The sequence below is a fragment of the Scyliorhinus torazame genome, chromosome 6 (genome assembly GCF_047496885.1).
Source record: "Scyliorhinus torazame isolate Kashiwa2021f chromosome 6, sScyTor2.1, whole genome shotgun sequence".
Taxonomy (NCBI): Eukaryota; Metazoa; Chordata; class Chondrichthyes; order Carcharhiniformes; family Scyliorhinidae; genus Scyliorhinus; species Scyliorhinus torazame.
Genome location: NC_092712.1, coordinates 145,309,206 through 145,324,589, shown reverse-complemented (window position 1 = coordinate 145,324,589; position 15,384 = coordinate 145,309,206).

Genomic DNA, 15,384 nt, shown 5'->3' with positions numbered 1-15,384 from the left:
CTCTTTCTACCTATGTCATTGGGATCAACTTGCACCATGTCCTCTGCCTTACCCTGCAGCTGTTTAGTGACATCCCAGGCCCTGGCACCAGGGAGACAACATACCGTCCTGGAGTCTTGTTCACGACTATAGAAGTGGCTATCTGTGCCGCTGACTATGGAGTCCCTATGACTATTGCTCTTCTGCGTTTTGACCCCCCCCTGCTGAACAACAGAGCAAGCCTTGGTGCCACTGCTCTGCCCGCTGCTCTTGTTTTCCCCTCATAGGCCATCCCCCAACTGTATCCAGAGCCGTATACTTGTTAGAGAAGTGGACAGCCATGGGGGATTCCTGCACTAACTGCCTGCCCTTTCTAACAGTCATCCATCTGTCTGCCTGCACCTTGGGTGTGACCACGTCTCTATAACTCCTGTCGATGGCACTTTCAACCATTTGCATGCTCTTAAGTGTATCCAACTGCTGCTCCAAACAAACCACATGGTCTGTGAGGAGCTACCATTGGGTACACTTTCTGTGGATGTAGTTATCCAGAATGCTAGAAGCGTCAGGGACTTCCCACATCTCACAGTTAGAGCACTGCATCCCACTGACTGATATTTCTTGCACTAAATAATTAATTATGTCAAAATAAATAGTACTTAAATGTAGATTATTATTAGTTATTATTATTACTAATTAAGTAATTACATCAAAATAAATGCTTATTAAATTTAGCACTAATTAATCTATTATATTAAAATAAATACTTATTAAATTAATTATATGGTCCCTTGTGCTACATTTCTCCGATAAATATTAAATGCTAAATACACTAATCTCCTAGTTACTCCTCTACTTAGTTAATTACCCTAGTTTTTCAAATTTAGAACAGATTCCCAATCAGCCAATCAGGTCACAGCTTTACTGAGTCGTTACTTTCCTGCTTGTTTTCCCGGTGCCCAATAACAGGTAAGTTATTAATAATTACTGTTCAGAAGCGCCTCCTCCCCGAGTTCGCACGAACTCTGCTCACTGCTGACTCGGTCACAAATCCCCAAAGTAAGTTACTTATACTTACTGCTCCAAAGCTCCTCCTCCCCAAATTCACACCAACTCCGCTCACTGCCGACTAGGCTGCAAATCCCCAAACTAAGTTATTTATACTTACCGCTCCAATGCTCCTCATCCTTGAGTTCGCACTAACTCCACTCACTGCCGACTAGGCTGCAAATTCCCAAGGTAAGTTATTTAGAATTACTATTCCAAAGCTCTTCGCCTCTGAGTTCATGCCAACTCCACTCCCTGCCAAGTCAAGGTCATGGATACATACATATACATATATAGCAGTGGTCATTCATACTGACCTCTGGAGATATCACTTTCTTCTGTTAGAAACGTATTAATTCCTTGTCTGTTCCTTGTTTCTTTTTTTAATTCCATTCCTGGAACCTTGCAGATTTTGTTTTAAACTGCAGACTTCGGTCAAACGGAAAATACCCCTGGTCTAATGTATTGGCCCATGACCTCTCTTGATGCTCTTTGGCAAAGACCATGATGTAATTTTGATGGACTTGGCAAACAGTCAATTGGTGTCTCTGAGATTCTGGGACATCTTATGTTCTTGATTGGGATTGGTAGAGCCTTTCAGAAAATTCTGGAAGAACCAAGGCAAGCTCCATTTTGTATCTCAGTTCTGCACAGACCTGGAAATCAGCACACAGCAAATCTGTCTCTCTTATCAGCTTTCAGCCTGGTGATTTGCATGGTTCCAGCCAGCCTGGGGAAGTAATTTCTGCCTCACATGACTCCAGCCAGGTTTGCAAAAGTGTAACACTCTGTTTGAAAGGCCTGGCCATTTAAATGCTTCCAGCTAGCCTGTGAAGTGATCTATGAGAGGGGCTGCACATTTTCTCTCACCTGTTGGGCACTTCCTGGAAGTTCAAGATAAAGTCCTTTTCCCCTGAAGTCAGTTTAACCTATAGAAATATGACTGGAAGTAATCTTCATCGGCAAAAATGGCAGACAAGCGGTCAATGTTTGGGGCGGATGGACAACCTTCATTTAAATTCTCAGATGAGACAAAAACAACACGGTTACAAATCTCCTCTCCCCAGCATACTCCTGGCAAACGTCCAAGCGATCAAAACCATGCTGGACGGGCTTAACGCAAGACTTACCTATTAGAGGGAAGTAAGAGACTGCTGTGTGCTCTGTTTCACGGAGACATGGCTCACCCCTGCCTCACCGGGCTGTGCCATACAGCCTGACGGCTTCTCAATACACTGGATGGACCACAGGGCATCATCGGACAAAGCGAATGGTGGAGGGGTTTGCCTCCTCATCAACTCCTCCTGCTGCTCGGACATGGGAACCCTGGTGAACTAATGTTACCTGTACCTGGAATACATGTCCATGAAGTGCTGCCCATACTATCTTCCGCGGGACTTCACTTCAGCTATTATTACAGCGGTCTACATCCCTCCCCAGGCAGAAATGAAGAAAGCGCTTGGCGAATTGTACAGCGCTATAAATAACAGTGAAACAGGACACCCAGAGGCCTTGTTGATCGTGGCTGGGGACATCAACCACGCCAACCTCAAGCGTGTACTGCCAAAATCCCACCAACACATCTCCTGTCCCACCAGGGGCGCCAACATCTTCGACCACTGGTACTCAAACATCAAGGGCGCCTACCGATCCAGTCCCCCGACTGCACTTCGGAAAATTAGACAACAAAACCGTAGTCCTTCTCCCAGCATACAAGCAAAAATTTAAGCAGGAGAATCCGGCTAAGAAGGTTGCGCAATGCTGGTCTGAAGCAACAGAATAGAACATAGAACATTACAGCGCAGTACAGGCCCTTCGGCCCTCAATGTTGGGCCGACCTGCGAAACCACTCTAAAGCCCATCTACACTATTCCCTTATCATCCATATGTCTATCCAATGACCATTTGAATGCCCTTAGTGTTGTCGAGTCCACTACTATTGCAGGCAGGGCATTCCACGCCCTTACTACTCTCTGAGTAAAGAACCTACCTCTGACATCTGTCTTGTATCTATCTCCCCTCAACTTAAAGCTATGTCCCCTCATGCTAGACATCACCATCCGAGGAAAAAGGCTCTCACTGTCCACCCTATCCAATCCTCTGATCATCTTGTATGCCTCAATTAAGTCACCTCTTAACCTTCTTCTCTCTAACGAAAACAGCCTCAAGTCCCTCAGCGTTTCCTCATAAGATCGTCCCTCCATACCAGGCAACATACTGGTAAATCTCCTCTGCACCCTTTCCAATGCTTCCACATCCTTCCTATAATGCGGCGACCAGAATTGCACGCAATACTCCAAATGCGGCCGCACCAGAGTTTTGTACAGCTGCAACATGACCTCATTGCTCCGAAACTCAATCCCTCTACCAATAAAAGCTAACACACCGTATGCCTTCTTAACAACCCCCTCAACCTGGGTGGCAACTTTCAGGGATCTATGTACATGGACACCGAGATCTCTCTGCTCCTCCACACTGCCAAGAATCTTATCATTAGCCCAGTACTCTGTCTTCCTGTTATTCCTTCCAAAATGAATGATCTCACACTTTTCTGCATTAAACTCCATTTGCCACCTCGCAGCCCAGCGCTGCAGCTTATCCATGTCCCTCTGTAACTTGTGACATCCTTCCGCACTGTCCACAACTCCACCGACTTTAGTGTAATCTGCAAATTTACTCACCCATCCTTCTACGCCCTCCTCCAGGTCATTTATAAAAATGACAAACAGCAGTGGCCCCAAAACAGATCCTTCTGGTACACCACTAGTAACTGGACTCCAGTCTGAACATTTCGCATCAACCACCACCCTTTGTCTTCTTCCAGCTAGCCAATTTCTGATCCAAACTGCTAAATCACCCTGAATCCCATGCTTCCGCATTTTCTGCATTAGCCTACCGTGGGGAACCTTATCAAACGCTTTACTGAAATCGATATACACCACATCAACTGCTTTACCCTCATCCACCTGTTTGGTCACCTTCTCAAAGAATTCAATAAGGTTTGTGAGGCACGACCTACCCTTCACAAAACCGTGTTGACTATCTCTAATCAAATTATTCCTTTCCAGATGATTGTACATCCTATCTCTTGTAAACCTTTCCAAGATTTTGCCCACAACAGAAATAAGGCTCACTGGTCTCTAGTTACCAGGGTTGTCTCTACTCCCATTCTTGTACAAGGGGACAACATTTGCTATCCTCCAGTCTTCTGGCACTATTCCTGTAGACAAAGATGACTTAAAGCCAAAGGCTCAGCAATCTCCTCCCTAGCTTCCCAGAGAATCCTAGGATAAATCCCATCCGGCCAGGGGACTTATCTATTTTCACACTTTCCAGAATTGCTAACACCTCCTCCTTATGAACCTCAAGCCTTTCTAGTCTAGTAGCCTGAATCTCAATATTCTCCTCAACAACATTGTCTTTTTCCTGTGTGAATACTGACAAAAAATATTCATTTAGCACCTCTCCTATCTCCTCGGACTCCTAGCACAACTTCCCACTACTGTCCTTGACTGGCCCTACACTTCACCTAGTCATTCATTCATTCTTGACATATGTATAGAAAGCTTTAGGGTTATCCTTGATCCTACCTGCCAAAGACTTCTCATGTCTCCTCCTGACTCTTCTTAGCTCTCTCTTTAGGTCCTTCCTAGCTAACTTGTAACTCTCGAGCTCCCTAACTGAACCTTCATGTCTCATCTTTACATAAGCCTCCTTCTTCCTCTTGACAAGTGTTTTGACTGCTTTAGTAAACCACGGTTCCCTTGCTCAACCACTTCCTCCCTGCCTGACAGGTACATACTTATCAAGGACACGCAGTAGCTGTTCCTTGAACAAGCTCCACATTTCCATTGTGCCCATCCCCTGCAGTTTTCCTCTCCATCCGATGCATCCTAAGTCATGCCTCATCGCATCATAATTGCCTTTCCCCCAGATATAGCTCTTGCTCTGCGGTATATACCTATCCCTTTCCATCACTAAAGTAAACGTAATGGAATTGTGGTCACCATCACCAAAGTGCTCACGAACTCCAAATCTAACACCTGTCCTGGTTCATTACCCAGTACCAAATCCAATATGGCCTCGCCTCCCGTTTGCCTATCTACATGAAAAAATGAATGAAATGAAAATCGCTTATTGTCACGAGTAGGCTTCAATGAAGTTACTGTGAAAAGCCCCTAGTCGCCACATTCCATCGCCTGTTCGGGGAGGCTGGTACGGGAATCGAACCGTGCTGCTGGCCTGCCTTGGTCTGCTTTAAAAGCCAGCGATTTAGCCCAGTGTGCTAAACCAGCCCCTGACACATACTGTGTCAGGAAACTCTCCTGCACACATTGGACAAAAACGGACCCATCTAATGTACTCAAACTATAGCGTTTCCCGTCAATATTTGGAAAGTTAAAGTCCCCCATAACAACTACCCTGTTGCTTTTGCTCCTATCCGGAATCATCTTTGCAATCCTTTCCTCTCCATCTCTGGAACTTTTCGGAGGCCTATAGAAAACCCCTAACAGGGTGACCTCTCCTTTCTTGTTTCTAACCTCAGCCCATACTGCCTCAGTAGACGAGTCCTCATCAAACGTCCTTTCTGCCACCGTAATACTGTCCTTGATTCACAATGCCTCCCCTCCCCCTCTTTTACCACCATCCCTGAGCTGACTGAAATATCTAAACCCCGGCATCTGCAACAACCATTCCTGTCCCTGCTCTATCCATGACTCCGAAATGGCCACAACATCGAAGTCCCAGGTACCAACCCATGCCGCAAGTTCACCCACCTTATTCCGGATGCTCCTGGCATTGAAGAAGACACACTTTAAACCACCTTCCTGCCTGCCGGTACACTCCTGCATCTTTGAAACCTTACTCATGACCTCACTACTCTCAACCTCCTGTATACTGGAGCTACAATTCAGGTTCCCAAGCCCCTGCTGAACTAGTTTAAACCCTCCCGAAGAACCTCAGCAAATTTTCCCCCCAGGATACTGGTTCCCCTCTGGTCCAGGTGTAGACCATCCTGTTTGTAGAGGTCCCACCGACCCCAGAATGAGCCCCATTTATCCAGAAATCTGAAACCCTCCCTCCTGCACCATCCCTGTAACCAAGTGTTCAACTCCTCGCTCTCCCTATTCCTCGTCTCGCTATCACGTGGGCATGGGTAACAACCCAGAGATAATAACTCTGTTTGTCCTAGATCTAAGTTTCCACCCTAGCTCCCTGAATTCCTGCCTTACATCCCTATCCCTTTTCCTACCTATGTCGTTGGTACCTATGTGAACCACGACTTGGGGCTGCTCCCCCTCCCCTTGAAGGATCCCGCAAACACGATCCGAGACATCACACATCCTGGCACCTGGGAGGCAAAACACCAACCGAGAGTCTCTCTCGTTCCCACAGAATCTCCTATCTATCCCCCTAAATATGGAGTCGCCAATGACTAATGCTCTACTCCTCTCCCCCCTTCCCTTCTGAGCAACAAGGACAGACTCTGTGCCAGAGACCTGTACCCCATGGCTTACCCCTGGTAAGTCGTTCCCCCCCCCCAACAGTATCTAAAGCGGTATACTTGTTACTAAGGGGAACGACCACGGGGGATCCCTGCACTGACTGCTTCCTCCCAGCCCCTCTCACCGTCACCCATCTATCTTTATTCTTCAGAGTAACTACATCCCCGAAGCTTCTATCTATGACCACCTCTGCCTCCCGAGTGATCCGAAGTTCATCCAGCTCCAGCTCCCTAACGCGGTTTCTGAGGAGCTGGAGATGGGTGCACTTCCCACAGATGAAGTCAGCAGGGACACTGACGGCATCCCTCACCTCAAACATTCTGCAGGAGGAACATTGCACTACCTTCCCTGCCATCCCCTCTAGATTAAAAAAAAGAAAAAGAAAGAAAGAGCTTACCTGTTCTTCACTCCCCTTCTCAGTAAGCACTCACTCAGCAACCTCTGCGCCCCGCACGATAACACCTGAGGGAAAATAAAAGAAAAACTACTTACCAGTCACCAGCCAATCCCTTACCTGCAGGCTGTGACATCACGGTTCAACTTCTTTTTACTTCTACCTGCCCTCGAGCCTTACTCTTGATCTTTACAGTGGTTGTTTTTTTGGGGGTTAGAGGAGGGGGTAGGGAGGGAAACACTGAAGAACTGTTTTGGGTTTAAGTGTCACTTGACAACAGCTCCTCCACAAACCACCTTCAAGTTAGGCTGAGCACACGGACGTATGCAAATTACCCCCGCAACAGCCAATCAGCAGTTACGCTCTACTGCCCTCTGCTGGATGCTTGTCTTCACTTGAACAGCCCGGGTCTCTTGCTCAGGTACACCTTCAAGTTAGGGTGAGCACACGTACGTACGCAAATTCCCCCCGCAACAGCCAATCAGCAGCTCTGCTCTACTGCCCTCTGCTGGATACTTGTCTTCACTTGAACAGCTAGGGTCTCTTGCTCAGGTACACCTTCAAGATAGGGTGAGCACACGGAAGTGTGCAAATATCCCCGCAACAGCCAATCAGCAGCTCCGCTCTACTGCCCTCTGCTCAAGAAGAGCTCCTACGTGACTTTTTGGAGTCAGTGGACTGGTCCATATTCAAGAATTCAAGTGGCGAACCTAAACGAGTATGCCACCACCATCAAAGACATCATCAGCAAGTGTGTCGAAGATTGCATGCCAAAGAAGGTAGTACTACGTTCCCCAACTGGAAACTATGGTTTAATCTGGAGATTTACTCCCTACTGAAGGATAGGTCTGAGCCGTTCAAGACAGGCGACCCTGACCTATATAAGACATCCAGGTATGACATTCACAAACCCATCAGGGATGCCAAGAAACAATATCCGACTAAGCTAGAGTCACACATTAACAACATAGAATCATTGAATCATAGAATTTACAGTGCAGAAGGAGGCAATTCGGCCCATCGAGTCTGCACCTGCCATTGGAAAGAGCATCCTACTTAAGTCCATGCCTCCACCCTTTCCCCATAGCCCAGTAACCTCAGCTAACCTTTTTGGACATTAAGGGCAATTTAGCATGGTCAATCCACCTAATCTACACATCTTTGGACTGTGGAAGGAAACCGGAGCATCCGGAGGAAACCCACACAGACATGGGGAGAAAGTGTAAACTCGACACAGACAGTGACCCGAGGCCTGAATTGAACCCGAGTCCCTGGAGCTGTGAGGCAGCAGTGCTAACCGCTGTGCCACCATGCCACCCCATGGAATCTCGTCGGTTATGGCAAGACTTAAACAAAATAACAGGCTACCAAGCAAAGCCGAGTAGAATCTCCGACAGCAGCGCACGCCTCCCCGATGAACCCAATGCATTCTATACTCGGTTTGAGCAGGACACCATCGAACCATTGTCAATCGTGGGTGGCACGGTAGCACAGTGGGTAGCACTGTTGCTTCACAGCGGCAGGGTCCCAGTTTTGATTCCCGGCTTGGGTCACTGTCTGTCTGGAGTCTGCATGGTCTCCCTGTGCCTGCGTGGGTTTCCTCTGGGTGCTCCGGTTTCCTCCCACAAGTCCCAAAAGACATGCTGTTAGGTAATTTGGACATTCTGAATTCTCCCTCTGTGTACTAGGGGCTTTTCACAGTGACTTCATTGCAGTGTTATTGTAAGCCTACTTGTTACAATAAAGATTATTTAAAAAAATGTTTTTTAACTACCCCAGCAGTCTCGGACACACCCATACCTACCGTCACAGCTTCCAAAGTCAGATTGGCCTTCTTGAAAGTGAATCCTCGGAATGCAATGGTTCCTGACAGAGTCAATGGTCGTGCACTCAGATCCTGCATGGACCAACTGGCAGGTGTATTCGCAGGCATCTGTAGTGAGTTGGATATCGAACAACGATGAATCAGAATACAAGAGGGAGATAGAGAACCTAAAGGCATGGTGTAACGACAACAATCTCTCCCTCAAACTCAGCAAAACTAAGGAGCTGCTCATTGACTTCAGGAAGCGAAGTATCGTGCACACCCCTGTCTGCATCATTGGTGCCGAGGTGGAGATGATTGACAGCTTCAAATTCTTAGGTGTGCACATCACCAACAATCTGTCCTGGTCTACCCATGTCGATGCTACGACCAAGAAAGCACAACAGCGTCTATACGTTCTCAAGAAATTAAGGACATTCGGCATGTCCACTTTCACTCTTACCAATATTTACAGATGCACCATCAAAGCATCCTATCTGTCTGCATCACAGCCTGGTATGACAACTACTCTTCCCAAGACAGTAAGAAACTACAGAGAGTCGTGAACACAGCCCAATCCATCACACAAACCCGCCTCCCATCTATTGACTCAGTCTACACCTCCCACTGCCTTGGGAAAGTGGGCAGCATAATCAAAGGCCCCTTCCATCTGGGTTATTTTCTCTTCCATTGGGCAGGAGATACAAAAGTTTGAGAACACCCACTAACAGGTTCAAAAACAGCTTCTTCTCCGCTGTTACCAGACACCTGAATGACCATATATGGACTGAACTGATCTCTTCACACATCTCTTCTATTGAGTAGTACTGCATTCCGTATGCTTCACCGGATGCCTGTGTCTATGTATTTACATTGTGTATTTATGTATGTCCTATGTTTCTTTTCATGTGTGGAACGATCTGTCTGGACTGTACGCAGAACAATACTTTTCACTGTACCTCGGTACATGCAACAATAAATCAAATCCAAATCCAAGGTAAAGAATTCTAAGATCGCGTCATTGAGACTGCGAGTCAATCTGGTGGAGACCTGTCGGGACTGAGCTAACCTCAGGGCAGAATTCTCAGTGTGAAGACCTCGATTGTTAAAAGTGAAAGTGACTTCCCAGTGAGAATTTTACAGCCTGCAGGATCTAGACCGCTACCTCAGCAGCAAATAACCATCTCACGCCCAATTACTCCCTGTTATTTTGCATCCTTTCCCTACCCCCACCATGTGTCTGTCTTATGTGTGTCTGGGTGAAGGGTGGGATGGGGAATAGTTAGATTAGCAAACCATTGTTCTATTCTTTCCATTATATGTTCATCTTTTTCCTTTTTATAAATAAACACTTTTTAACGTTTTACTTATAAATCTGGTGCCTGTAACTCATTGGAGCAGTCAAGGGACAAAAATCTCAGGACGATACACGGATTACTGATTAATTCACTTACGTTGAGGCTGTGGGGTCTGTGGGGCTGGAATTGACCACACACTTGCCCAGGGTGGCGTAACACTTCTCATCTGAATAACTAATGCTCAGAATTACTCTTTATTTCTGTATCTGAACCAATTTTCTATGCACATTGCCATGGTTTAATTTCAGGATTTTAAATTTTGCTAACAAGTCACTTATGTGGCATTTTATCAAATGCCTTTTAAAATGCTGTAGGGTGGCACAGTGGTTCACTCTGCTGCCTCATAGCGCCAGGGACCCACGTTCGATTCCGACCTCGGGCGACTGTCTGTGCGGAGTTTTCACAATCTTCCCGTGTCTGTGTGGTTTTCCTCCGGTTGCTCCGGCTTCCTTCCACAATCCAGAGATATGCAGGTTAGGTGAATTGACCATCCTAAATTGCCCCGAAGTATCCAAAGTGTAGGTGAAGTTATGGGGTTATGGGGATAGGGTGGGGGATTGAGCCTACGTAGTGTCATTATATACACCAGTATATCATGGTGCAGATACACACACACTGATGGACACACAGCAGACCAATCACCACACACAACACCGCAGCCAATCACCAGTTAGAGCACACTCACTATAAAGACAGGGGACATCAGGTTTCCGGCTCATTCGGGATGCAGCCTCCTAGAAGGACAGAGCTTACAGCTTACAGCACAGATCTTCACCATTGCTGAGTGCATAGACTGGTTAGAACAGGCATCGGTCTTTAGTTTCATCTAATATCGTGTTAACCCACAGTGAAAGTATGTTCAACAGTTTCTAATTTAATAAAATAGTGTTGCACTATTTAAAGTGTTGGTGGCCTGTATGTGTTCCACGGATCCAGAGCACCCAACACATCATGATACCAGGAGTTGAGGGATATTCGAACTTCTTAGACCTACCTGCAAGTGATCTGCCTTCCACCAGCATACAGTCATCCTGCAAAATGGACAGCGTCCGCCCGCCACCGCCGCTCCGCATCACCGGTAACCTAGGGGCCAATTGGAAGATATTCAAACAACGCTTCCAGCTCTACCTGGAAGCCACAGACCGGGAAGATGCCTCAGACACCAGGAAGATCGCTCTCTTCCTATCCACGGCCGCGGAACATGCCATCCACATTTTCAATTCTCTCACCTTTGCTGTTGATGAAGATAAATCAAAATTCAAGATTGTCTTCCTCAAGTTTGACACTCGCTGCACATAGAGGTGAATGAAAGTTTCGAGCGCTATGTATTCCAACAGCGTTTGCAGGGTGAGGATGATCCTTTCCAGTCCTTTCTCACCCACCTCCGCATCCTTGCGCAGTCCTGTAATTACGGGCCCACCTCCGACTCCATGATACGCGACCAGATCGTTTTTGGTGTTCAGTCGGACCCCCTATGCCAGCAGCTCCTCACTGTAAAACAGCTCACCCTAGCGACCGCCATCGAGACCTGCGTGCTACACGAACACGCCACTAGTCGGTATTCCCACATCCAAGCGGCTGAAACGGCACGTCAAGGTCCCCATGAGGCAGAACGGGTCCAAGCAATCGAGCAACTCCAGGGCCTCAGCCTGGATGAGGGCGGCCATTTTACGTGCTTTTCGTAGACTTCCGTGCTTGTGCGCACCGAACGAGGGGACGACGACGTAGACAAAGGTACTGCGCAGGCGCGCACCATGTACGACTGCACCACGCATGCGCAGTGGCGCAGCGAACGTACTGACGCTACAACATGTGGCAACTGTGGCTCCGCCCACTTAAAGCGGCAATGCCCTGCCAAATCCCGACGTTGCCTGAGATGTGGCAAACTTGGCCGCTATGCTGCTTTATGCAGATCAGCTCAGCCTGCCAACTCATATCGCTCCAACCAGCCTCGCAGGAATGTCCGGGCCATTCAACCCACGGTTACCGAGTCCGATGCGGACCTATTACCCGATATTGACACCGAGGACCCGAAGGCACCTTTTCGAGTCGGTATCGTTACAAAAAACAGGGTGTCCCCGAAGCAAAGAATCCAGCCTCTATCGGTATACAGCATCGATCCAGACGATGAGTGGTGTGCCACCCTGACGGTCAACTGGTCCCAAATATGATTCCGCCTGGACACTGGTGCTTCCGCCAATCTCATTGGTCTGACCTCCAAAGCCTTTGTGTCAAACCCGCCATCCTCCCATCAGCCTGCCAGCTATTAGATTATAATGGCAATCCCATTGCTGCCAGCGGCTCGTGCCAACTTGAAGTGACGCACAGGTCATGCAAAGCCATCCTTCCCTTTGAAATCGTGGGCTCCACGAAAGCCTCCCTGCTTGGCGTGCAGGCATGCAAGCTGTTGAACCTAGTTCAGAGAGTTCACTCTCTCTCTCCTGCTGACGCGTCTGCCTTTCAGGACACTGACTTCAGTGCGCAGCTCAACGCCATTATCGATCAGTACCACGACGTCTTCGAGGGCATGGGCACGCTCCCGTACACCTACAAGATTTTATTAAAACCGAATGCCACGCCTGTGGTGCACTCACCTCGCAGGGTCCCAGCAGCCCTTAAGGACCGCCTCAAGCAGCAGCTGCAGGACCTCCAGAACCAAGGAGTGATTTCCAAAGTCACGGAACCGACCGACTGGGTCAGTTCCATGGTATGTATAAAAAAGCCTCCGGCGAATTGAGAATTTGCATTGATCCCAAGGATCTAAATCGCGATATCATGAGGGAGCATTATCCAATTCCCAAGCGCGAAGAGCTCACATGTGAGATGGCTTGCGCCAAGCTCTTCACCAAACTCGATGCCTCAAAAGGATTCTGGAAAATCCAGCTCGATAAATCCAGCAGGAAACTTTGCACATTCAATACCCCCTTTGGCAGATATTGTTACAACAGGATGCCATTTGGGATCATATCTGCATCAGAAGTGTTCCATAGGATTATGGAACAAATGATGGAAGGCATTGAAGCAGGAGCATGTTAGTCGCCTCCTGCGCATATTCAGACACATACATGAGCATGGCCTCAGCCTCAACAGGGCCAAATGCTCTTTTGGTCAGACAGAACTCAAGTTCCTCAGGGACCACATCTCCCAATTGGGTGTGCAGCCGGATGCAGACAAGGTAGCTGCCATCACAGCTATGAAAACACCTGAGGACAAGAAGGTGGTTCTCCGACAATTTTTTAGGGAAATTCATCCCTAACCTCGCCTCCCACACCATGGCTCTCAGGAACCTGGTCAGGAAGACGACAGACTTCCAATGGCTCCCTGGCCACGAGCGCGAATTGAGAGAACTCAGAACAAAACTGACCACGGCCCCGGTCTTAGCTTTCTTTGATCCAGCAAAAGAGACCAAAATTCGACCGATGCCAGTCAATCCGGCATTGGGGCAGTGCTCCTTCAACGTGATGAGGCCTCATCATGGACGCGGACGTTGTCATATGAGTTGCATATGCGTCACGTGCGATGACCCCCATGGGGCAGCGCTACGCGCAGATAGAAAAGGAGTGCCTGGGCATTCACGATTATGTCTACGGACTTCCTCAATTCACCGTCGAGACCGACCATCGCCCGCTGGTCAATATAATACAGAAAGACTTGAACGACATGACGCCTCGCCTCCAGCGTATTCTTCTCAAGCTCCGGCGATACGACTTCCAGCTGGTATACACCCCAGGCAAAGACCTCATCATTGCTGATGCTCTCTCCAGGGCAGTCAACACTCCATGTGACCCAGCGGGATTTGTCTGCCAGGTTGGCGCCCATGTGGCATTCGCGGCCTACAGTCTACCTGCCACGGATGAACGCCTCGTCCAAATTCACCGCGAGACGGCGGCTGACCCCTGGCTCCAGCGTGTCATGCGGCACCTAACAGACGGGTGGCTCAAGGGCCAATACCCTCAATTCTATAATGTCAGAGATGATCTGGCTGTAGTAGGTGGGGTTCTTCTAAAACTGGACCGCATTGTCATCCCGCATAGAATACTCCAGCTTGTCCTGGAACAACTACACGAGGGCTACCTTGGCTTGAAAAAGTGCCGCCGACGGGCCCGAGAGGCAGTGTACTGGCCCGGCATTAATGAGGACATAGCCAACACAGTGCTCAACTGCCCCACTTGTCAGCGCTTCCAGTCAGCCCAACCACGTGAGACCCTGCAGCCCCATGAGTTGATCACGTCACCATGGGCCAAGGTGGGCATCGACCTGTTCCACGCGCTGGGTAGAGACTATGTCCTGATCGTGGACTACTTTTCGAATTACCCGGAGGTGATATGGTTGCACGACATCACCTCGTCTGCAGTCATTCGTGCCTGTAAAGAAACCTTTGCTCGACACGGCATCCCGCTCACGGTTATGTCGGACAATGGCTCCTGCTTCGCCAGCCAGGAATGGTCCAACTTTGCCAGGCGGTACAATTTTGCCCATGTGACGTCCAGTCTCCTGTACCCCCAATCCAACGGCAAAGCAGAGAAGGGAGTACATATAGTCAAACGGCTCCTCTGCAAGGCTGCCGATCCTGGGTCCGATTTCTAACTTGCCTTGCTGGCCTATTGCTCCGCCCCACTGTCCACTGGCCTGTCGCCAGCACAGTTGATCACAGGATCATCCAGTTGCAGCCTCCGACCGAAGAAGCGGCGGTCTGCAGGTTAGACTAAAGCAACGCGGTTTCAAGACCCCTCTCCCCAGCATACTCCTGGCAAACGTCCAAGCGATCGAAAACAAGCTGGATGAACTTAACGCCAGACTTACCTCTCGGAGGGAAGTAAGAGACTGCTGTGTGCTCTGTTTCACAGAGACATGGCTCATCCCCGCCTCACCGGACTGTGCCCTACAACCTGAAGGCTTCTCAATTCACCGGGCGGACCGCACGGCGTCATCGGGCAAAGCGAAGGGTGGAGGGGTTTGCCTCCTCATCAACTCCTCCTGGTGCTTGGATGTGGCAACTCTGGTGACCTACTGCTCCCCAGACCTGGAATACCTAACCGTGAAGTGCCGCCCATATTATCTTCCACGTGAGTTCACTTCAGCCATCATCACGGCGGTCTACATCCCACCCCAGGCAGTGGTGAGGAAGGCGCTGGACGAACTATACACAGTAATAAACAACTACGAAACAGAACACCCGGAGGCCTTGTTCATCGTGGCCGGAGACTTCAACAAGGCCAACCTCAAGAGTGTACTGCCAAAATTCCACCAGCACATCTCCTGGCCCACCAGGGGCGACAACACTCTTGACCACTG